Here is a 25283-nt window from a genome sequence, read left to right on the forward strand (position 1 = left end):
GAACAGATTTACCGATAGACTTCTGATACTAATTTGTAAATAACCAGCGAGGTGAATATTAGCGAATTTTTTTTTTTATTCGTAGCAGTCTGCAACTACTAGCACCAGGATGGATAACAGGCCACCACTGAGAACCACTGATGACAGCAGCAATTTATAGCGACGGCAGGAATACCCTGATATCATACTTGCGGATATTATTATGAGTGATTAACTGATATCTAAGCCGATTTCGAAGTGAGCGCATTGTTAACATGAATTTCAAATTTCAAATACCATGGCATTCGCATGCAGACAAGACCTTTATGTTAGGAGTTCAAACTGTTATTCACGCTAATAAGCAACACGAGAATCCAATATTATTGCCTCTATTTAAAACTGACGTTCTCAAGAAGCTGTTTCTTAGATTTTTTTCTGGAGTTCCTAAAACCTGTGGTTGCGAAGACAAACTTTGCAATGTTGAAAATACATAATTGGTATTCTTTCCAAAATAAAAAGAAGGTGCCAGTTAGTTGGGCAATGTATTCATAACGAAAGAAAGAGCAGTAGAATTTTAAATGTTAAAAACAAAAACGATGCTCATGCTTTGACTTGAGAGTAGCGAAGTAACGTCTGTAGGGCTGCCTTTGATCCCAGCAAAGCCATATAACGGTCTTAAGCGTTATACGTATTTTCCGAAAAGGAAGACCTAATATGTGTCTCTTCTCGGTGGACGCTTACACTTTCAAAAAACTGCATACAACGAGAGGTACAAATGCCATCAGTTCAAATTTCTACCGCAAACTAGCCTCTAAATTTACGACAAGATGGTTAAAGGCAAAAATGTTATGACGCCAACTTTAACTATCCATAAAGACCGCTTACCTGAAAATTATATGAAATCACGTGCATATTTTCCCGCACTTTTATTTGAATTTATAGCACGAACAGGGCGACTTCGCGCCTCATGCGGCAGACAATCTGTGTGCGCTATAATGTAAAAGTAGGTGAAAAAAAACCTGTGTATGGTGTCTGCGCAGATAAATATTCTTATTCTATTTTGTTAGCATTACGTTTTCAATACCGCGGGTGTTTTTTTCTATTATATTTTTGTCCCTGGATTTTTATTTCGATCATATATTTTTTCAGGTTTTTATGTGTAACAGTATGGTCCCATTAGCACGCAGTAAATATTGATTGCTCATATTTCTGGTATTTATGGATTAAGATAAACGTTATCAAACGAACATCATGGCTCAGTTAGTGTAAAATGCAAAAGGGGCGGTCTTGTTTACCGCGTGCCACAATAAAAGCATGAATAAATATATGCTTATTTTTGCAACTTGGAGGACTCATAATGCAATTTATTTACTTTTTTATTCTGTGATTCGTTATTTTTAGTTTTATGCAGGCGACAAATAATTTTATCTCAACCATACCTTTATGTAGCTCCTCTATCTGCTCACATTGTATTCGCATCATAAAAAAAAAAACGTTGCAAAACTTGAGTGCATTTTTCCAAAAGCGAAGGCACGCATAGTGTGATGGGACATTTGCTCTAATCCATGTGCCGCACCAGCTTCTCGATGCTCCCTAGGCTAGCACTTAGGTGTCTGCAGAAAGAGGTGAGCGGTAGACACGTTAAATAAACGCTCGAATACAAGGTTAATTTATTTTCACTCTTCTTTTATTCATTACTCCACCAATATTATCATAGTGCGTGGCTCGATTCAAACATTTGAGCTGTCTGATGGACAATTCCCATTTTTAATTTCTTCAAAAAGTCACTACATAAATTTTCAAGTCAATCATCTAATAATTAATCTTCGTAGGCAAACATCGCAAATAATATGAGTGCTTTCGCAAAAATAGCAAACAACAGTCGCTCTAGCGAATTCCCTAGCCTCACTCAATATTGCAATGAACACTAGTAGAGCCCGGTTGGTGTAAAAAATCCCACATGTAAGAAACAAACTCTTTTGGGGTGTATACATATTCAACCATATTTAAAAGCTGATTACAGAATTGCAAGGGTATCTAGCAAAAGATAGCTAATGCGATACAATTTCAACAATTTGCTCTGCTGTTACTTCTTTAGTCAAGGATTCCTTTTTGCACCTTATTCGTCTTCACACCTAAAGGCTTACCATAAACGCGACCATACCAATAGCGACAGGAACGGATATACTGAAGGAACTGCCACAGTAATTATCAACAGGTGTTCGTCCGTTCCTAATTCGCTAGCAGAACATTCATGCTGTGAAGTAAGTTGACACCACCAGGTACGAAAGTTCTAAAACGAAAGTGTTCTAAAGAACTAAAACGACGGTGTAATGTTCGATACTCTAACCATATATAAGCATTTACAACTGCGTGTACCTGCTTTTTGGAAGAGTTATGCTGCTACACTTCGACGCGAAACCTATATACATAATCTATAATAAGATTCGCCGCCGGGTCTTACAACATCAAGCTGGTTAGATATATATTTAGAGAAAAGAATAGGCCAAAGTTGGCCGGTTTGTTCTCTCGGTAGCTAGTAAGTCAAAAGAAAGTAATTTGTTTTTTGTGGCAGCTAGTTTGCTTCACATGTTTTCACACAGTCTCAATAGCTCTTTGTTTCTTGGTAATTCTTTCGTGGAAGTGTAAAATCATTACTTTCTCTTCAGGAGGCGCTTCAAACTTTAGTTGATCCAACGATTGTCAGCATCACACATTATCACAATGTTACGGATGATCTTGTTTTATTAAGAGCAACTATGTTGACCTTTCCTCCTCCCAGTTTTCATTACCGGTGCGATTTAAAAAAGGAGTTACAGAATAGAGCGGCAATGTACAAAAGTTAAACAATGATTTAATTCATGTCTACTCGAATATATTCCGTGATTATTGTTTGTAGGTGATCGCTTATTGAAACGCAATGTTGTGCAGATGAGCAAGAAAATATGGTCACTCAGGCCTGTAGGCATAATGACGCTGTGGTGTTATCTGCACAAAATATCACTAGCAGATCAAGCGTATGATTAGCTTTAGTGGGGTACGTTATAGCCAGGTTCAGGTGAAGTGTTAAGTAGAATAATTGTTTATACTCTCTGGACAGTGCATGGCTGAATACAGAGAGGAAAGCACAGTTAATATGTTAATTATATAAAATCTCAAGAAAGGTTAATGACAGTATGTACCTTCGACATCGGCTAACACACATGAAAGATCGCAGAAAGAAGAGTTACTGTCTGGTGGTCTGAAGCGAAGAAAATGGGTGCAATCAATTCAATAAGCATGACATTATCGCTCAATGCCAATATTATTGGAAAAGATGTCTAAATGGCCCATGATAGCATATATTGTTGAAATAGAGTGCCAATATTGGTAGCGCATTCTAACAACGGCCGATTATTATACACCGAAGTTGTACTCTAGAAGATAGAAGACGTCAGCACCAAGTATAATTTGTCCAGACACAGATGTGAGGCAAGTTTAGACCACTTCGATGAGTATGGGGCTTAAAGAACGCTTCGTCACATAAACGTTTAGTCACATAAGCACAAAAAAGCGTTGAAAAGCTAGACTCTTGAAGCAACTATTTTTTGATATTAAGCTCACAGTTTCTGTAAAAATAAATTGTGTGTAATTATGCGAATATCGCTGGTATTGAAACATTCCCTGCCATAAAGAAGAACCTCGTGTGGCATTTTATGGTAGCCATATGCTGTCAAAAAAATTTATGTTTTATCATTTTGCGCTGTGCAGAACACGGGAAATCTTTATGATGGATAATATTTGTGTTCAGAGAGCAGTGTCATCAATCAGTCCGTCCTAACGTCATCGTTATACCAATGCGTCAACAGTGATATCTCTTTCGGTTTCTTTAAGGAGGTTATAGAAAAGCACACATTCTTATTTGGTGACAACGGCAAGCTCAAAATTCAAGAAGCAGAGATGATTAAGGAATAGAGAGATAACACGCGGGAAGGAACAAAATTGTGTGCTTACACTGGCGATAACAAGGTCGTCGATAAATAGGAATCTATAATGTGCATATCGAATTTCTGAAAAGCGCGCTTCAACTTCAGTAATTGCGATATTATAAACGAATCATACCTCTATTGACACAAATTTCTGGTTTCGAAACTAAAATATTTCAAGCAAAGACGCGAATGGGATTTAGACTCAAACTAGTCATAGCCGACTCGGAAATTATGTTACATACATACGAACATGCATACATACGTATGTACGTACATACATACATACATACATACATACATACATACATACATACATACATACATACATACATACATACATACATACATACATACATACATACATACATACATACATACCCAAGCAGCACACCAGCATTGGTCCAACAATGGTTCATCACTGGAAAAGAATGGCATCAATATTGGACTGATATTGGCATTTGGGCATTTTACTACATTCTCCATTCTTGGCCCATCTTTCGTTCCAAGATTGGTCCAGTGTTCAACCAAGCTGGAGCCACCAATGTAGGCACAATATTAGACTTTCCATTCATGCACCATGATTCTTGCCAATACTGTCCAGCATTATACCATCATTGTATTACCAATATTTGTTTAATACCAGCTATTCCATTGATGGCCCATTGTCAATGCCAATATCATACCAATGGTTAGCCATTGCAGGTGCACTGGCTACTCCATTCATGCCGCATATTGTCGATACCAATATTAATCCAATGGTTTATGGGTACACCGGCTACTCCATTCATGTGCCATTGATGATGTCAAGATTACACATTTTGTGGCACTGCCTGTGCAGGCCATAAAATGCAGCCTTTTTCATTCTAGCCATATTCGTGACAGCACATCGAACTTGCTGGGACAATAATGGCCTTTCAAATAGGAGTGGCCATATAAATTCAAATTGTTGCTCATGAGCAACCAGTAGATATTCACGAAACAAGGGCATGGTTCACAAAAAGGTAATATTTATTGCAATTGTTACTATAGACGGCAGTTGTTACTAGCCAGCGCTGAGGGCACACACAGCAGCAGTTAGCGGGGCAGTGGCAGGGTTGGTCAGGGCAGGGCGGGCTCTCGGGAAGTGGAAGGGGCCAGGGAGCTGGAGGGCACACTCATGGCGTAGTGAGGGGGCTGACCCTGCAATTGCATTCACAGGTGGCATGCCTGGTTCGCCAGGGGAGGTTTCAGCATAACGCCTTTTTCTTCCACCCCCCCGTCACAGGAACCAGGCAGCCACCTGCGAATAAATGCGTGTGCCTCCAAATCGTCCACCCCAACTTTTTCGCAAATGGCACCTGCACAAAAACAATGAGGAAACAAAATTTACAACACTATTACGAGGCATATAAAATCGCGCGCATTATTTTAGGAAGATGTAGAAAATTCCAGGGTTCATGTACCGAAATTTATGGTCAATGAGAAACACTATACTGATGAGTTCCAGACTAGTTTCAGCTGCCTTGGGTTTATTAGGATGAAAGACGCACATACATTGCATAGCATGTGCCCTGTTGCATTTTGATCGCCTCCACAGCAATACGGCTGAGACAGCCAGTGTTTCATCCCACACTAGGAATTAGTGCTTGATTATCGGCTGTCTCCGCATATGACTGGCGCGCTAGTTTTTTGCCGCTCCTACGCTTTCTGCGATGTGCAAACAGTTTATACTAATAATCGTTACCAAGAGAATGTTCGGCGACCATTTTCATTTTTTTTAAATGGCTAGATATAATATACACAAGCGATCTAAGCCCACGACTGCTGCACTGGCCGCTGGTTAGCTGATATACGCTTTTGACTGGTTTTGTGGGTAGTTCACTTAAACGGGAGCTCACTTAAACGGGTAGCTCACAGGTGCATCATTTTTACACATATACTGCTTGTCCAAGCAAATTTGATCCAAGGGATAAAAAAAAAACATTTCGGAGGCAGGCAAAGAAAACCAGATATATATTGCTGGAAGCTACCTTGAGCGCCACAGAAAAGGTTTTGTTTGGAATCCTTATTGACATTATTTACCTAAATTACTGATTAATGACTTACACAATAAATGGTGTTGCTACTTTGAAGAGTACCGGCACAATCCACGTTTGATTATTTGTGATAAAGAACCCTCACGTCTGCATTTTGAACGCCAGATATAATAGGAAACCACGAAAATACAGAAATCTGATTCCCGGACAATACAATTGAGGACTTGGCTTGGCTCGACAGCCCTGTGTAGCGTTAGACCTACAAGTTGCCTATGGTTTCTTCGTCCGCGCCAGCACATCGTCCAACAAGACTGTATTTGTATTTTACAGCTGAAAAATACTGTTAAACTCATTTATATCCTTACCGCTTTGTAGTCATTATCCGCATTGCAAAGTTCGGCGCGCTCATTGTAACTCGAGCCTTCATGTGCGCCAAAGGGCCGACGCGAAGCAACCATCGCCAGCATATCACCCTTACTCATGCATGGGGCTAGCAATCTTAGCGGCAGGTTGTTTTGTCCGCTCAAAATCATGTTGTGAGCAGCACAGTTGAGGTGCGCGAATGGGCTGGTAACGGTTTCGGTATCTACATAATCCGGAATTTATCTACAGCTGGAAAAAAAGGTACACATGAGGTTTCTAACCGCAAATATTGAAACAGGGGTTTCCGAACGTGCTCACCGACTCTGTAAGTCCTATTTATTGTCTAAAGTGTATATTTAGTACTTGAAGCGAATAACCTCACTTCCCCACGTACAAAAAAAAAATTTTCTGCGCTGTCCTAAGTGGCTGCCAGCAATGCACCACCGGTTTCCATCGTCTGTTTCTAATGGTTTATTTATAACCCTTGGCTCAAGCTATGGGGCGCAGCAGGTGTAATGTAGCTTGAATAAAACCTGCAAGAGATCATATATATGGGTACATTTGCAAGGTTTACAGATTTCACTTACAAATTCTACAGGAATCGCGTCACTCCGGCCTTTCTTTAAAATTGACACGTAATAGCGCTATATCCGTGGCTAAAATAAAGTAATCAACGCATTAATTCAGCTTAGCAAATGCAGCTGTAACAGAAAGTGAGGGCTGGCTACACCTAAGGTGTGCCTAGCTTTCTAATTTTCTTAGATGGCACAACCGTTCGAAATATGGAATATTAAAAAAAGCCCTTGATATTGGCTTTCTCACAGCGTATTATGGGTGCCTTAGATAAGAAACATAGTCGAGGTCCCATGGCCATCTTTCGTTTCCAATGAAATTCTTATATGTGGTGGGCAAGTATCTAGACACAAAAGAATTAACCTTAGTTTTTCAAGATACGCGTAGTTTCCTCGAAAAAAAAAAAAAAAACAATTGTATGGTATATCTCTAGAGGTAGAAAACGCTGTTTTTGCCATTTCAAAATGTTGCAAGTTTGGATGCCATGATTTTGTCATCTGCTCTTTTTTACTCACTAAATATATGCAGGTTTTATATTTACAAACACTATTAGAAACCTATTTTGTTTTTGCAGTTGTGTTATTAAAAAATCGCAAACTTTTCTTCAGGAGCGATACGCTGCAAAAATATTCATTTTTAACCTTATGTACTGGCATATGATGCATTAGGTTGGTTGCACTAAATATGTTTTCACTTCCTGACGCATGTTCTTAATTCCAGGCAGTATCTGGAGCTCCAGACCACTAGGTGTGTTCTCCACAACGCATCAAAATTGCTCAGAATTCGAAAACAGCAGTAAAGGGCAAATTTGCTGCAATTAAAAAAGATCATCTTCGATTTTCATTCAAATCCCTCTCAAAAATCTTCAGTACCTCAAAAATATCACGGACTAAAAAGTGTTGCGTTATACTGTTTAAAAATATAACATTAAATATTAAACCGAGTGCTTGTGCTGATAATGGCCAAACTCAGCCTGCATTCTTGCAAGATCCAATAATATCTTGGCACAGAAACTATTTTTCTACATTATCTAGGTTCCATTCTTTATTTCTGAAAAAATTTGAAGCTCTAGATTTGTGTGTGTATCTGCATATTAATTTGAGATTGGACAAAAGTAAGAAAATGGTAAAATAAGGAAAACTGATTAGAATTGAAGAAACGGCTGCAACATCAATTTTTATCAAAATCTGTGGAAACAATGCAAAGTACTTTGTTAATTTGAGTCAGTAAATATATTGAATTCTGCAAAATGTAATATTAGAAATATAAAAATGCTTGTTTTTGTTCTATAGATGTGCTTATATGGCTCCCTCTTATGGAATAGGCATCAAAACTTCAATTTAGTATTTGCTTAATTTAGTTACATTTTACCTTAAGTAAAATTTAAAACATTGTCAGCGCTTAACACCATTTTTCTGCTTCTGGGACAAATACTTAATATAGCTTAAAATGGTATTAATTCACTATTTCTGTCAATTTCATGGCAGAACGCAAGTGAAGGCTGAACTTTTTCTCTGTCCTGCATTCTTTTTTATTGCTAGGTGCAATAGTATTCAATCTAGGTTATTAATATATTATTCCATTTGTCAGCTTTGACCACCACTAACAATACTATATTTTTGAAGATGATTTTTCAATGTGTAATTTTTATAATTACAATCTTAAGCAAATCGCTTTCCAGCATAATACTTTTGGTGGCGTTACAGAGAACACACATAGCAGCTTAGAGCTCCAAATTCTGCCTTAAATTAACAATATGACCTGCGTAATAAACACAGAATATTTTAGTGCAAACAACGCAATGCGTCACGCCAGTATGTAAGGTTGAACATTAACATTTTTGTAGCGCGTTGTTCTTGAAGCAAAGTTTGCGTTTTTTTACTAAATCAACTGCATCAATGAAACACACTTTTAATACTTCTTATACAAGTAAACGTTACCCAAATGCGGTGAGTAAAAAACAGTGGATAACAAAATTTTACGCAACCAGCCGGCCTCCAAACGTGCAACTTTTTGAAACGACAAAAACGGCGTTTTCCAGCTTTAGTGATAGGCGTTTTTTTTTTTTTTTTTCGAGAATACTACGCCGCATCTGGCAAACCTAAGGGTCATTCCTTTGTGTCGAGACATTAGCCCACGACATATGAAAACTTAATTAAAAAAATGGTCATGGCACCACGATTACTGTTCCTGTCCGAAGACATCCATATTTGTTTTCATTTCGTCTCTTCAACAGGCTGGTTTAGCCAATGCGGTGAATAAAAATATCATCGCATATATTAAAGATTTTCGCGCTATATGTTATACCTAAAGCTACCTATATTGTCACAACTGTCATACATTATTTGTAGCTGAAACATCACAAAAGGGATTCGATTGCAAATTGTTCGCTAGTTAAATAGACGTACGAGATGACACATGTATACTTTGTAGAATACAATTTAGGAAAGAGCAGATACAAACTACAGGCGAATAATGCTATGATGTGGAGCCTATGTATTACTCCGGTTAACAGTAAAAAAATCAACTTTTAACATATTAATATATTCGACAAACTATTGCATGCTCACATAGGAACACAATTAATGAGCTCATCCACGCATCTAATGTCTATGGGCATTAGACGTGTGGATGACTTCGTTTTATTCCAATTCGTGCGTCACTCAAAATAATTGAACGAGAAAAAAGTTAATGTCTACACAATTTTCAGTGAGTATACCACAAATTATACTAAGGTGCTTCATACATGTCACATCACCTAGCAAGTGAAATGGGATAACAGAAGTAATCAGACTCTAACCCTGATCAGCATTTCGCTTTTGCGCCATCTTTGTAAGTTTTTAGGCAGGCTTTTCCACTGATTATCCTCTTCTTTATACCCCTGCCACCCACAAGACACAAATCTTCTGGGGGTACCGAACTGTTGGTTTTCGCACCAGTGGTACAACTTAATCGATCCATTTATACGTAGAAAACACTCTCGATGCGCACCTAAAAAAATGAAAGCATGTATGTGTAGGCGAAATCATTCACCGGCGATTTAATAATATGATTTGAACAATAAAATCAAAGGATCACACTCGAAGTAACAAAAAAGTGGTGAAGAGATAGGAATTGAAGCAATGAAAGGCGGTTGCTTTCTGCAAAAAGCCAATAGCAAGAGGTCCACCGTCTATAAGAATAGGCAATAAAAATAAGGCATATTTAAAGGTGCATGCAGCAGTTACAGTGATGCAGTGCTACCTTTTCTGAGGCAGGCTTTTCCGCTGATTTTCTTCTTCTTTATTGCCCTTCCAACCACAGGACACATATCTTCTGGGGGTTGTCGGTTTTCGCACCAGTGATACAACTCAATCGATCCACTTCTACGTAGAAAACGCTCCCGATGCGCATCTAGAAAAAATGAAAGCATGTATGTGCAGGCTAAATAATTCACACATGATAAAACAATATGATTTGAACAATGAAATCAAATGATCACACCCAGAGCAACAAGAAAGTGGTGGAGAGATAGAAATTGAAGCAATGAAAGACGGTTGCTTACTGAACAAAGCCTATAGTAAGAGGTCCTGCGTCTATAAGAATAGGCAATAAATTAAGGCACGTTTATAGGTGCATGCAGCAGTTAAAGTAATGCAGTGTTACCTTCCTGTTTCACTGCAGTGATTGGTATAAATATTACAGCAATTGCTAGGCATCTCAGGTAACCCCATTGAAAACTTCATCCAAAGTACCGAGGAGCAGTGGCGTGTTATTTGCAGCTGTTAACGGAAAGACAGGCTATCCTATGAGTGCATGCGCATTTCCTCCTTTTTGTATACTTAAATAAAAGCGACTGAACAGTGAGTGTTGTAAGAGGTGCAGCGTCCCTAGGAATGGGGAACAAAATTAAGTTTTAGTAAACAGAGGTACAAAAAGAAGCAAATATGCCTGCAATAATAGCATGATGGCCTACCTTTTGATCAACAGCTCTAAACAACCTGTCACTGCCAGTCGGTTCTTTAGATAGGCTTATCAATGCCAGAGCTTAAAGCTAAGAGCAATACGAGTAATGTTTATTGCGGTCACGGCCGTAAACAATTCTAGCGGAACACTCCATTACTGTAACTATTCAACCGTCCATTTATACATATCGTTCATTAAAGAACCATGCACATCATATTAAGTTGCTCTTTTCTACTCCCAAATGATTTCCTATAGAATTAGAATACGTGGATCGCTGCTTCGGTTTCAACATTCTTGCACGATGGCTATGGCGTGCACTTCATGCATACGGTACGGCACGTGAGGTACAAAGAGCTGTAATTGCCGAACAGGCGGACCTGACGTCCTGTCCCATTTCGCCTGAAAGTGCGCGCCGTCATCGAGCGCTTCGCGAGCAATATTTCGGACGATATGGTTGCCTCATACTGGCCGTCAATGTTTTGTACATTGTGTCCCGCGTGCACGTTGTTTACTTTGCAGTGACAGGGACGCAGTGCACACACGGCTGATGTGCCTTTTTGCTTGTATTGTTATTTTCCCCCGCCCTCGAAGCCCGTCTGCGAAATCGCTCTCCTATTGTCGCCGCTTTCTGATAACGCCCTCACCTGAAGGCACGTGCTCAGAAGGGGGGCGTCGATTAAGAAAATTTTGAAAAGGGGCTCACTTGCGCTGTTCACGGCTTTCAATTCCTCAATATGATATTAACCATTATAAAAGTGGAGGTTCATTATGACTTAATTATAGCCTAGTCATCAAGCGGCATCACGCACATGTCTGCCCCACTGTAAAATTCGCTTACACAGACGGCACGAACAGTTTTCAAAACTTCGTCTGTACATCTGAAAACAAAAAACTGCCCTTAACTCTTAACAAAATCCAAAAACTGTGCGAACATGGCTTCCTGCGCGCAGAAGAGAGGCTGTCCAAAATATATGTACAAAGCCGGGCGCATAGTATCTGGTTACTAATTGGTTGCGGCGCGCTGCACAGTCAAAAAAACTGCGCAAATGGCTGCCTGCAGTGTTCTGTCACGTGTTGGTGGCATACACACCTGTTACGCACGGCTCCTCTATTTTCGGCGCAAATGCTATTCATATCGCAGCCAGCAAATAAGTCCACGCACTTGCTTGCATGTAACCCGGACGAAAATTCGCTTAGTTCTTGAAGTCATGCTTCGCGCAGTTGTTTCGAGGAGAATAAGGAAAGAGAACATTTGGGACTGGTAGGAGATTATATAGAACCAATTATGAAGCAATGGCATAATGCAAAGATATATACTCACGGTCTAAGATGACGGCGTTCACTGAGTCCGATAATGCCGATGGTATCCCGCCGTTGCTGTAATCCGTACTCCGGCGACATTTCACAGCTCAGCTATTCACTGATATGTAGCAAGCACCAACCGGAGCACATGGACATGTATAGGCGCAAGAGAAAATTATGCACAGCACAATGAAAAAGAAAATTAATGAGGGAAGAAATTAAAGAAAGGTTTAAGAAGCTGTCACAAGTCTTGTAGCGTCTCCAACAAGCTCCGAAATGAACGCTTCGGGAGGAGGCCGCACAGCAGCGCCGCTGGGCATGCTGTCTGTTGTGTCTTGCACGTAGACGCGTAGGCGAGGGGGAACAACGACCCGCTCAACCAGCGCGTGATTCCCGCCGCGGTGTTGTGTTCGCAAGGGCGGCGCGTGGGAACGAAGGACCAACGACCCTCTCAACATTCCATTCCGCCCTCTTCTGCTTGCACCGGCCAGCCGTGACTTCGGACCGTGCCGATGAGCGGCCGCCAGCGCGCACCGCTCGAGTCGAGTTCTAATAAATAGTTTTGTTTTGTGTGTTCGCAAACGCATTGTTTCTTCAAGCCAACCACAGACAAACATTTTCTAAAAAAATAGAAAGCCTCCCCATCTACCATCCACATTCTTGCGTAAATCCATACAGCTGGTGCATCGACAAATGCGCGCGTCCCCTCCCTTTCGCCACCTATGATCGAACAAAGGATGGTCGTTCGACCTTTTATATTTACTTCAAAATATTATATACTGTTGCGTAATATTATATACTGTTGCGTGATGACTGATTAATAATGTCAAAGAGGTGGAGTTCCGAGCTTCTCTTCTATTCTCGCCAACTTTGGTTATAGATTATACAAATTATGCTCAAGTTAGCTAGCTGAAAATTATCCGACTAAATATATACATGTTTTTATTTGTATTCAGTTAGTGTTCGCTTTTCGGGTATGAGTAGATGTTTTTATAAAAATTCTAAACATCAGCCCAGGAAACGAAAATTTTCCTAATTTGCAGGCCTTTATTTCAGAAAAGGTTCATGGTAGAGCAGCAAGAATTCCACAATATGTTCTCAGCATAATTATCCGCAAACAGCTAAAGCTCATATTTTTATTACATTTGGATACAGAGATACGATCGCGCTAATTTACAGAAAACAGCGAACATTGAAAATTTTTAGGAAAACAAAAACAGTTTTCACATTGTTTAAACTTTTTCCACCTATTCTACACTACCTCAGCTTTCAAAACCATTAAAACACCTTGCATAGTTTTGTTGCGCAAGTAATTATGGCCACATCGATAAAGCCTTTGTCCAATTATAGCGCACTGCGCTGTTCTGAACATTCTACGGAATTTGTGAATTGTTCAAGGTTTTTAAATTTTGGCATATAATTTTGTAACAGGGAGAAATATATTTACAAAAGAGGATTAAAGATATATACATTGAGGAACAGCCAAGGAGCCAGGCTACGAGGGCCGCCCATTCGACGCACTTCTTTTTCTTAATCTTCCACAAACGAGCGCGCCACTTCGTCCTCATCATTCTCCAGCTGTAACAATATTTCTTCGCTCATGTTTTGTCTCGACTTCGCAAATCGACGGTGACAGACACAGCAATGAATGATTCAGAATCAATTTTGTGCGCGTCGAGGTCCTGAAGCGCTGTGGCATCAGGCAATAGACAGACGTTTTTCGCAACCACCTTCACCTTAACGCGGATTGCACAAAAAGACGATAACGTTCAATGAGCAAGCAAAGTATTCCAAATCATTTTAGTAGAATGAAAGAATTGGAAAGGCCATGGAAAACTGCCTCATTAAAACAGTGTTTGTAGGCTGCATTCGTTTTTTCGAATGACTCGACAGCGCACATTATTTTCATTCCTGTACAGTTTTTTTTTTATTCTTTTGCCACCGCCTAGCGCGGTTGGAATGGTCAAACTCTAAACTAATAGGCGGAAAAAGCTATTTTTTTGTTTATTGGCGATATATATGTTGTGCGCCATATAAATGTACCGGGGCCTTCATGCTCGCAGTCTGCACGAAAAACTCTTTTTTTTTACCACCGTGTGAATGCCCAAAACTAAAATGGTAACCTCGCGAGTCTTCCGGCTTTTCATTTTCCAGTGATTGCGTCTAGAAAGTACACACATCGTATTCGGTCCTTTCTCCAGGTAAACAGACGATGCTGCGCGTAGTTCCTTATGGATAATACAAAAGCACTAGAACAAAAACATCGCTGAGAAAATGGTCATTTGTTCCTTCAACTTGAGGCAACGTTTTCCTTCTCGGCAATGAAAAAGCTACCTTCTAATCACTAATTTAATCTCACATGAACATGCTATGGCGACACGATTTCGTTTTTATGCGCGTTCTCACTGACAAACTATAGGTTACGTATAGATGCAGGGATGTAATCGGCGTCCAATACAGGCATATTGGGTCGTGAGTGCTAGCCGGTCTGGGGTATACATATGTGGTCGCACGGTCGTGCTATCATTAGATATAATTGTGCGACAAACGTATGCGCCTGCGACGAAATCTGCATGCATGCCAATAGGCTAAAACCATAAACACATATAGCTGACCCCCAAAGGTGCGCCGCATATGAGCGCACCGAAAAGACGAATCCAGACAGTTGCAGCGGTACGTGCTTGAATGCGTTATAGTAATTGTCGTCCCGTACGTGGTACTTGGTGAGGTCCGAACGATCGGCTGAAATGTTGTCGGAATTAAATGCCGCGGTTTGGCGTCCAGCGCACGTGTATTCAACCATAAAAATGGAGAATTTGTTTTGATTGAATGGTCAACGGAAAATATTCACTTCGGCAGCCCATTAAAGCTGCGTTTTTAGGATGGCAATGACATTTGCGAGATCAGGGGAAAAAGTGGTCCATCGTGGGCAGTTTTCATACAGGGATAGCTAATACTGGAAAAACACAAGACAAATTGCAATGGTCCATTACAGCCAGTTTAAAACAACGGAACGGTCAACGTCGGAAGAACACAGGACACCTTGGTTCATTGTAGCCAGTTTTGAAAACTGAACGGTCAACGCCGGAAGAACACTGGACAACATGGTCCATTGTAGCCAGTTTTAAAAAAGGAACGGCCAACGACGGCGGAACACAGGACAACTTGGTCCATTGTAGCCATCTTTAAAAAACTGAACATCCAATACTGGAAGAACAGAGGATAACATTGTCCATTGTAGCCATGTTTAAAAACTGGAACATCCAATGCCGGAAGAACAAAGGACAACTTGGTCCATTGTAGCCAGTTTTAAAAAACGGAAAACCCAATGACGGAGGAAGGCAGGACAGCTTGGCCCATTATAGCCAGTTTTAAAACCCGTGCAACCATTATTGGAGGAACAACGGCAATCTCGGTCCAACATAGACATTCTGTATGCACGGCAGTGCCAATATCGGAAACTCACTGTACATCTTGGCCCAAGCTAGCCAGTGTTGGCTACTGGCAGCGCCAGCACTGGGAGAGCACTGGCTAGACTGGGCCATTGTTGGACATTGTGTTGACTGGCATGTCCTATGTTGGGAGCATGCTGGTTAGGCTGGCCCAATGTAGGGCCACTGCTTGCCGTCGTACTTACAACATTGGCCCAATGCTTTGTGCTGCCTGGGTACATACATACATACATACATACATACATACATACATACATACATACATACATACATACATACATACATACATACATACATACATACATACATACATACATACATACATACATACATACATACATACATACATACATACATACATACATACATACATACATACATACTGTCACGGAAAGCAGGTGTACACTTGACGAAAAAGACAGGCGAGGCTTTATCAACAAGCAGCGGTTTCACCAACAGCGCGCGAACCCACTTCAACGTTCTTTTCTGAACACCAGGTGGCTCCCCCTCCTAAAGAAAGAAAGCACAGACGGGACGCGAGCGATGAGGGATGTACGGGATAACAAAATGACCAGCCCGGAAACCGTATAGAAACGGAAGGCGACGCCCTACACAACTAAACAAGCGCATAGTATACTGCACATTACTGCGTGAAATACAGCTTCATGCGGACAACGTGCACCCCCTCGGAGCGTGGTTGCCGACGCGAGGGCTGCACAGTACACGTTGGAAGGACTTCGTATGTCGCTTCAGTGACACGGCGCAGAACTTAGCATGGTCCTAAGTAACGCGACATCAGTTTTTCTCACAAGCCTGGCCGGCGCACCTGTGTAAGCAACCAAAATTGCTCTCCAGGTTAGTATAAGACGTGTCAATGACGGAGATTGTAGCGACGCGTATTTTTGCACTGCGATTGATGAATGTGAATGCGGGTAAGTTGATGTGCTTCCTCGACGCGCTGAACAAACTGTTCGGCATCTGGCGTGTGAGGATGATCAGTGCAGCACGGAAGCTGGGCACGCAACATCGTCTGAACATTGCGTCCGTAGAGCAGGCGAAATGGCGTAAAACGCGTCGTCTCTTGGATGGCAGTGTTGTAGGCATATGTGACGTACGGGAGAATCTAGTCTCATGTCTTGTGCTGGGAGTTTATGCACATTGCAATTATGTAGGCGATTGTTCTATTGAGTCTCTTCGTGAGGCAATTCGTCTGTGATTAGGCACTGGTTTTGCTATAGCTCGTGTGATTTACCTCAAATGCGTCGTGCATAGGTTGCGCCGTAAACGCCGTGCCTCGATCGGTGATCACCTGGGACGGTGCGCCATGGCGCAACACGACTTGCTGCATAAAAAGCTGGGGGATCTCAGAGGACGTGCCGCGCAACACCGACTTGGTTTCCGAATACTGTGCTAGATAGTCGGTCGCGACTATCAATTTGTTATAGACCGATGTCAGCGGAAATGGGCTCAGAAAGTCAATGCCGATTTGATCAATCGGCGTCCGGGGAGGCGCAAAAGGTTGGAGCAAATTCGCTGGCTTGAGAGGCGGCGCTTTTCGACATTGTCACTCACGACAGCCGCTGACGTAGCGATGAACGGCACCAGCAAGTTTAGGCCAGTAATAGGCTTGACGAACTCGGGCGACTGTGCGTGCAAAGCTGAAGTGGCCAGGTGTGGACTCAACATGATAAGAAAAAAGAATATTGGCATGGAGGTCGGCCGGCAGTACGAGTAGGTACGCTCGGCCAACAGTGCTGGAGTTTTGCTTGCAAAGAAAACCATTCCGGAGACAGACAACTGACAAGTTCCGCGCAAATTGGAGAGGGATATCAGCAGCGCGACCCTCCAGGTGATCAATGACAGGTCGAAGGTCCGGGTCAGCTCGCTGTCGGGTCATTACGTCTGAAGCATTTGCCAGTCCAAGAAACCCGCTCTCGTCGTCCGTGCAATCATCAACTAAACAGATGGGTGCGTGCGACAGCGCGTCAGCATCTTCGTGCTACTGACCAGATTTAGACACAATGGTGTACTCAAATCTTTGGAGGCGAAGGCTTCATCGCGCTGGGCGCCCCGATGGGTCGCAGAGGTTAGCCAGCCAGCACAAAGAATGATGGTCGGTGACCACTTTAAACTGGCGGCCATAGAGGTAATGCTTAAATTTCATAGTTGCCCACACAACCGCGAGGCATTCCTTTTCCGTAGTGGAATAGTTTGTCTCTGCGCGGGAGAGCGTGCGGCTGGCACACGCGATGATCTTTTCGATGCCAGATTTGTGGTTAATGGTACAGCGCCGAGACCGATATTGCTGGCGTCGGTGTGGAGTTAGGTGTCAGCGTCTTCATGAAAGTGCGTAAGAATAGGGCTTATTTGCAGTCTTCTGTGTAGCTCAGCAAAAGCCTTTTTTTGCTCGACCACCCACACAAACTCTGTATTATCGTGCGTAAAGCGAGTCAGGGGGGCGGAGTTGCAAATTTCGACTCTCGCCGTGGTCTTACTGCTCGGAGTTACGACTTGCCCGCCAGCGGTGCGAATCTGCGTGCCAGACCATGGTGTCATTGCTTTTTAGAAGCGCCGCTAGATTCGCGCTTCAAATAAAAAAGTCGGCGCCAGTATCTACCAATAAGATACCGGTATAACCATCGAGGACCACGGGTATATCCAGCGAGAATCTATCTTCATGTGTACGAACGGTCGTCAGAGCTGTCAAGTCGCGGTCGCTCAAGGTCCCGTTGTCGGGGGGAGGGAGGAGGGGGCGGGGTCGTCGTTGCGTCGAGTTGAAGCGGTCTGACCCCGGAGGCTGCTGTCTTTAGTTTTCCCGACGCGCACTAGGCGACTATCGCTGCGCCATCCAGGAGGAGCTGGGCTGCGAGGATAGTCGGTGTGGAGACGGAAATCGTGACTGTCGCTGAAAAGTTGGCGCCATGCACTGCTAGGCTACGTAATCCTCAATATCCCAGGGTCGTTGGTCAAATGGAGGGCGACGCATGTAGACAGGGAAACCCTTCAGTCCGACTTGTCGATATGGGCACTGCCGATACAGGTCACCTGGTTCTCTGTAGTGGAAGCACAGGCGCTCCCGATCTGGGGCGCGCCACAGGCCTCTCTTTCTCTGGGGAGGTAGGCGTTTGTCGATGTACGGCTCAGGGTGGGCTACATACAGTGATCCTTGATCGGGTGGGAGTAATTGTGTGAATTCAAACGGAGGATGGTTGCAAGACGTCAGCATACGTTGGCCGACAGGACTCGATGGAAACGAATGGCGGCTCAATAGATGGTACCAATGGCCGAAATGCTTGCTGAAGCTCTTCTGGAACGATACTAGCGACAAAGCCGACCGTCGGCTGGGGAGTACCGAAAATTGTCTAGAGCTATTTGCGGAAAATGGAGCGGAATATGTTGCGAAGATGATCCGGAGTAGCATCGAAGCCTGAAAGTGGATCTGTGGGCGAAGCGGCGACTACCGGCCTGTCGTTTGTCGTAGACCACTCATGGAGCATTCTTTCCATCGTGATTGCCTCCGTAAGAAACTCGGCAATCTTGGTCGCGCATCAGATGGCACACCTTTTTCTCGTCGAGCATGGCCAGATCAAATCGCCGGAACAGCCTGGTCATGTCCTCTGTATACAAAGTTATAGCCTCGTTCGGCATCTGCATGCGAAAGTGCAATGCCCTTTCCGCTCGTTCTCGGCTATCCGGGCTGGTGTAGGTGTCCAGGATGCAGCTGCTGAACTCGAGCAACAAAGTTAGTGGTGCCTTCGCGATTCTCGTACCAAGTACGTGCGCAGGCTTCCAGGCATCCTTCCAGGCTGAAGATGTTCCTGAGCTTCGCGGTGTCGTCCCACTGAATAAATGCATACATACATCATACATGCATACATGCATAAATACATACATACATCAGTTCAGTCGTTCAGTCATGCCCGACTCTTCGTGACCCTGTGGACCATACCACGCCACGCTTTCCGGTCGACCACTGTCTACATAACATCGCATAGCTTCATCTGCAGCGCCTCGAGAATGCCATCTAACCATCGTGTTCGCTGCCTATCCCTTCTCGGGTGACCCCTACTCTTTCCCATCATCAATGATTTCACCAGTGACTTCTTTAATCTCATCAGATGACCAAAGTAGCTGAGCTTTACCTTTAGAATTTGACCCTCCAATGAGCAGTCAGGGTATATAGATACTGTGGAAGAAGGCCAGGTCGAGACGGCAAGGTCGAGATGGTAAGGCAAAGGATGCCGTGACTGGCGTTTATTCCGATGGACAACCTAGGCGCGCGCCACCGGTGGTACCGCGGGATGATGAAGATGACGATGGTATCTACACGTGGAAGAAGAAAAACAATCCTACGGGGGGTCGGAAGCGGCCAGCCTGGCCGCTCCTAAACAACTGCTGTTTTTTTTGCGAAGTTTATTGCCTTAGGGCATAAGAGGAATGTCATGATGGATGAGGGGTGTGGTCAAATAAATGAAAAAAGGTTGGCTGATGCAATGAAATCGAGGACTGAACGATGATGCGGTCCCAGTGTCCAAACAGCATATGACTCCGGATTATGGGGGGAGAGGCCAGCTGCCACCAGGTGCCGGATCCGCGTTGGCTTCAACGCTGGGCAGTCCCATTTCGGCGCACAGATGGCTTCAAACGAGACACGAACTATCTCAGTGCCACGGTGACGTCGATCGGCTAGGGATGAATAGGTGTCACTTTTTTAGTTCACTGGGAAAGTTTGAGCAATGACAAGGTAGCGGTGATGAAATTTATCACTTGGGCCAGGGGTGCGGAGAGGTGCGTAAAGTAGTACTTCGTCACCAGGACGAAAGGAGACCTCACAATGAGTAGAATCGTAGCGACTCTTGCGATCTTCCCGGCAGGCTTCTGTGTTGAGGCACGCAAGGTGACGGCATCTTGGCACACGGGATACGAACTGGGCAGGTACTAATGTGGAGGAAAAGTCGGACGTAGAGAAGAATGAACTGTCGATAGTTGTGGTGGGAGGGCGGCCATAAACGAGGAAAAATTGTGAGTAACCGGTTGTCCGCTGTACTGCTGTATTATAGGCGAATGCGACTAATGGTAAAATAGTGCCCAGCTTCGATGCTCCGGTGTGATGTACCGTCTGTTGCAGAAGTTTGCAGTCCAACGCGCCGGGCGGAGGAGCAGTATCGCTCCCGAGGAAGCGGCGCTGCCCCCGCCGGCGCTGCCTGGTGACACAGCTATAAAGAGTGAGGAAGCTTGTTCTCTTCCCCTCATCCTGCGGCTGAGAGCAAAGATCTGCGATATCAACCGCGGGAGGAGAGGAAGAGAACAAGCCTCCTCACTCTTTATAGCTACGTCACCAGGCAGCGCCGACGGGCGCAGCGCCGCCTCTCGGGAGCGACTTCTGCAACAGACGGTATATTGAGATCATATACGATAAAATCCGATGAAATCGTTCCGTCAGACCGTTAGTCTGAGGATAGTAGCTTGAAGTGCTCTTGTGAAGGGTGGATGATGCGTTGAGAACTTCCGCAACGACTGTCGATAAGAAGGTCGATCCGCGGTCACTTATGAGCACCTGTGGATCGCCATACCGCAATCCAATATATTACAAAAAGAAATTTACAACTTCTTGAGCTGAGCCAGTGAGCGCAGGTGCTGTCTTCGCGTAGCGCATAAGGTGATCCATAGCAGTGATTATCCAATGTTTTCGCCGATCAGATAGAGGCATTGGACCATATACGTCGATGCAGACTACTTCGAATGGTGTGGCTAGACAGGGAAGGGGTTGTAGGAGACCAGCAGGTGGAGAAGTCGGCCGTTTGCGACAGTGGCACAGGGGACAGGAAGCGACGTATTTAGCTACAATGGAGGACAGGCCAGGTCAGAAGAACCGTCTCTTCACGCGGTGGTAGGTTTTGTGAAAATCTAGATGACCTACCCTAGCGTCATCGTGTAGAGCCGCTAGGATTCTTGGGCGAAGCACACGCGGGAGGACTGGGATCCAGCGGGTTCCCTCAGGCCAATACACGTAGCGGACTCGGATGCCATCTACGACCTTGAAGTTGTGTAACTGTCGGCGGAGCCTAGGATTGGGTGAATTCAAAGCGCCATTAAGGCGGTCGATGACGGGACGGCAGTAGGCATGGGCCAGTTGCCGCGGCCGGAGAATGTGTTCGCTGTCAGAGGTGTCGAACAAAACTTCTGTGATATGCTTCGGAGGAAGGGAGAGTCGGCTCCGGTTAGAGGAGGAAATAGATTGCGTTGCAAAACTGCAGGTTGATGGCGAAAGGGGGCAGCGAGAAAGCGCTTCGGCATCTTGGTGATGGCGGCCCGATTTAGAAACGAAGTCGAACTGGTACTTTTGTAGGCGTAGAATCCAACGACCAAGTCGACCTGTCAAACTTTTCAACGAAGTCAACCAGCAAAGAGCTAGGAGATTGGTAACAACTGTGAAGTGGCGAACATATAGGTAAGGACGTAATTCCTAAACCTCCCAGACGACGGCAAGGCATTCCTGCTCGGTAATTGTATAATTTTCCTCAACTGGAGTCATGGTCCGGCTTACGAAGGCAATCACTTTCTCACGGGAAGTTGCCTCGCGGTGTAGGCGTACAGCGCCGAGACCGCGACCACTGGAATCAGTGTGCAGGATGGTTGGAGCGGTGTCGCTAAAGTGGCCAAGAACCGGATCTGATGTCAGGGCGTGCTTGAGGTTCTTGAATGCAGTTAGCACATGTGCAGTCCACACAAAAGCGTTTCGCGCTTCAAGTAGTTCATGAAGGGGAGCAGCAATGGTTGCAAAATGTGTAAAAAAGCGGCGGAATAGGATCCTAGGCCGAGAAAACTCGGCAAATCTGCAGTCCGCTGAGGACGAGCGAAATTCAGGACCGCCATGGTTTTTTCAGGGTCCGGACGAATGCCATGATGGCTAAGTAGATATTCCGATATTTTAATTTCATTCCGTGCACCGTGGCACTTCTTTCCCTTTAGTTGAAGGCCTGCTGAAGCGAAGCACGTGAGAACTTCATTCAGGCGCGTAAGATAGTCGTTAAATGTTGACGAAAAGATAACAATGTCGTCCAAGTAGCATAAACAGCTTCTCCATTTTAGTCCACAAAATACTGTATTTATAATTTGTTCAAATTTCACTGGTGCGCTACAAAGGCCGAAAGGCATAACATTGAATTCATAAAGTCCATTGGGAGTTGAGAAAGCCGCTTTTATTTTTCATCTTCGTGCATAGGTATTTGCCAATAACCAGAACGGAGGGCCAAGGTCGACAAATATTCAGCGCCTTGGAGAGAGTCAAGGGCGTCATCAATTCGCGGCATCGGGTATACATCTTTGGGGTAATTTTGTTGAGTGCACGGTATTCAACTCAAAGGCGTACCGACCCATGTTTTTTTAACTAATACTACTGGAGAGGACCATGGGCTCTTTGAGGGACGAATAATATTGACAAAAAGAATGTCCATTTACATTTTCTTCAATAACCTTTCTTTCAGAGAGAGAAACCCGATAAGGTTGTTGGCGAACGATAAAGTTACCTTCAGTAAAGACGCGGTGGTGTGCAACACTAGTCCGTAAGGAGATGGGGAACTGGCATCAAAAATGGCTTGGGGATGTCGAAGCCATGTCAGCAGTTCTTAGCGTTGATTAGACGTGAGGTTCGGATTAATAGTCTTTGAGAGAACACGAAGAGAGACGTGTGTCGAAAAAAGCGGCTGAGGGAGAGGGGCGGTGATCACCATTGGGAGAAAGGTTGAACATCCAACATGTAAGGCAGAGAAGTTCCTCTTAGGAGCACGAGGGATTCACGTGAAGTGTTAGTGGCCGCTACTGTCGCTGTGCCGTTGCGGAACCGGACAAGACTTGACGGGAAGGCGATGCCGCGTACAAGATGACGATGAGATGGTGCGATGAGTAGGCCTCCTTCGGTGATGTGGTCAGAAACAACGGTAAGCAGTTTTTTGCAATTAGGAGACAAAACAGCATCAGCTGGGGCAATGAGGGAATAATGGCGTTCAGAAAAGTCAGATTCAAAATCGGTGTCTGTCATATGGATGACACGGTCGCCACAGGAAATTAACGCTGAAGCAGTTGACAAACAATCCTATCCACAAATCATCAGATGCGCACAAGCTGAGAGCACAGAAAATTACACAAGGTGGCGGACGCCATCGATAACAACTCGCATAGTGCACTTTGCTGAAGGGCGCAGAGGAGCGTCATTGGCTCCACGCAGTTCAGGTCCATCATATGCTTTCGTCACTTTTCGTAAGCGGCAGCACAAATCAGCGTGAATAAAAGAAATAGCAGCCCTTGTATCAATAAAAGCTTCGACCAATAACCCTTCAGCGAAAACAGAAATCATGCATATTGTGCGGGCGATCAGGACTTTTATTAAGTTCGCAGAGTGCAGTTTGACCTCCGGCAACTGCACCACTAAGTTTTCCTAATGGCGGACAGGGAGAGTTGTTGCGAGACGGAGAGGAGAAACTGAGTTACGGTATGGGGATGGCAAGTATGGCCTCTATGTAAGACGCATATGACTCATCGGGACCTTGGAGGCGGGAAGCGAGCTTGGTCTTCGCGATCTGATTCCGAACTGCCGGGTCTGCGAAGTATTTGCGGAACTGCTGCTTGAATGTGGTCCAGTTAGTGGTGTGGGGTTCGCTGTTAATAAAGCAGGTTCTGGCGACCTCATTGAGTTAGAAAGAAACATTGAGAAATTTTAGAGTATCGTCCCACCGGTTGTAGGCACAGCAGCGTTCATAGCTGTCCAGCCAGTCATCGACGTCTTCATCGCGACGACTAGCGAACAGTGGCGCTTCGCGTTGTCGTGTGGGTAGAGGGTCCTGTCAGTTTGTGGGTACTCTCGGTAGACATAATGATGGTGGCAGGGGGTAAACAGCGACCGGAACGTAGCTCCAGCGAGAGGCAGGGCACAAAACAGCAAGGGGATGAAGTCTCACCTATACTACTTGTGGAGAAGGCAGGTCGAGACGGCAGAGCCGAGATGGCAAGGCAAGGGATGCTGTGTCTGGCGTTTATTCCGATAGACAAACGAATCGCGAGCCACCGGTGGCGCCGCAGGATGATGGAGATGATGATGGTACATACACGTGAAAGAAGATCCTTGGAAGGCAAACAATACACATACATACATACATTCGTACATACATACATACATACATACATACATACATACATACATACATACATACATACATACATACATACATACATACATACATACATACATACATACATACATACATACATACATACATACATACATACATACATACATACATACGTTATGAACATATTCGGGGTTTGGCCGAGGCGCATTCCGGCGGCAGATGCCGTCAACGGCTACGCTTCCACGAAATATGCTGGCGGCGCACCTCGTTCAATTGCCTTTTTTATTCCATATCTCTTGCATCAGAGCATCGGTTGAGTGTGAGATGAAGGACGAATAAACAATAAACTGCCTTTTTTCTTTGTCGGGTTTTATTATCATCGGTCTGTGGCATTACCTCATGGTGGCTTCACATGGTGTGACTAGGAAGACGAAACAAGAAACAAAAATGCAACAGTTCTTCCTCTTTAAATTGTTCTTGGAGAGTAGCTCTGCCAGGGTTGCGGCTTTTAGCGCTTTTTTTTTAGCTGAGGCGGGCTGCACGCTCACGTAGAACGAC

General features: G+C 44.1%; 1 long non-coding RNA gene across 1 annotated transcript; it reads right to left on the reverse strand.

Annotated features, from left to right (window-relative positions):
- Positions 1-4915: 4915 nt before the first annotated feature.
- On the reverse strand, positions 4916-12519 carry LOC146175123 (uncharacterized). Its single transcript, XR_014702114.1, has 3 exons — positions 12165-12519; positions 10142-10291; positions 4916-5284 (listed from the first exon to the last, which is right to left on the reverse strand). It is a non-coding gene; the product is annotated as an uncharacterized LOC146175123 (long non-coding RNA).
- Between the last annotated feature and the right edge of the window lie 12764 nt (positions 12520-25283).

Source organism: Amblyomma maculatum, chromosome 11, assembly GCF_055883805.1.
Source record: "Amblyomma maculatum isolate TAMU_Amacu chromosome 11, ASM5588380v1, whole genome shotgun sequence".
Lineage (NCBI taxonomy): Eukaryota > Metazoa > Arthropoda > Arachnida > Ixodida > Ixodidae > Amblyomma > Amblyomma maculatum.